Source organism: Octodon degus, unplaced genomic scaffold (genome assembly GCF_000260255.1).
Source record: "Octodon degus isolate 3935 unplaced genomic scaffold, OctDeg1.0 scaffold00022, whole genome shotgun sequence".
Lineage (NCBI taxonomy): Eukaryota > Metazoa > Chordata > Mammalia > Rodentia > Octodontidae > Octodon > Octodon degus.
The window spans coordinates 23,598,043-23,598,805 of record NW_004524598.1 but is presented as its reverse complement, the minus strand read 5'-3'; the positions used below and the strand labels follow the sequence as shown (position 1 = coordinate 23,598,805).

At 34.3% G+C, this 763-nt stretch overlaps 1 protein-coding gene across 3 annotated transcripts in view; it reads left to right on the top strand.

Annotated features, from left to right (window-relative positions):
* The window catches only part of Wdr27 (WD repeat domain 27), a 289,190-nt gene that overhangs the window by 68,419 nt on the left and 220,008 nt on the right, over positions 1-763 (top strand). The window lies entirely within an intron of this gene.

Below are 763 nucleotides of genomic sequence, written 5' to 3'. Positions count from 1 at the left end.
GAAATCCCATTCAACCCAGCTCTTCCTCTCTAGGTATTTTTTCCAAAACACTGCTCCCATCATGCCACAGTGATATGTGCATGCATGCTTAGGGCAGCACAGTTTGTCGTAGCTAAAGCTTGGAGATAACCTAGTGCCCACCAACTGAGGGATGAAGGAGGAAGATCTATTTTTATACAGTGGAGGATTAGTCAGCTATAAAGAAAGATAAACTTGAAGCTTTTATAAATAAATGTATGCAACTAGAGTTTGCACACATTAGTGAAATAAATCAGATCCACATGTGTAAACATTATAGTGTCTCCTCAGTGTAAGAAACTTAAGGAATAAATGAAATCTGAAAGGTGCAATAGATACAGAAAAGCAGAAACTGGACATAAGGAATGAACAATTGGGATGAGGGAACAGAGAAAAATAGGAACAAAAGGAAGGGGGAAAATCATGTAAGTGTATACACAGTATAGCTAAGATAATTGTACAACTAATTTTTATCATTTTCTGGGGGTAGCAGTTAATATTAAACATTTTTACTTTGACCAACTTTATGTGCTGATATCTATAATCTGAGCAACTACAGTGAAAACAGCAACGTGCAGTATAACAATCACTGTTGAATACCTTTTATGTATTTTTGACTTTTATTTATTTATTTTTGTTTTTTTTTTATTTTTATTTTTATATATTTTAAAAACGTATTTATTTGGTACAGGGTATCACTATGAAGCTTGGACTCATTGTGATCCTCCTATCTCAGCCTCCCCAG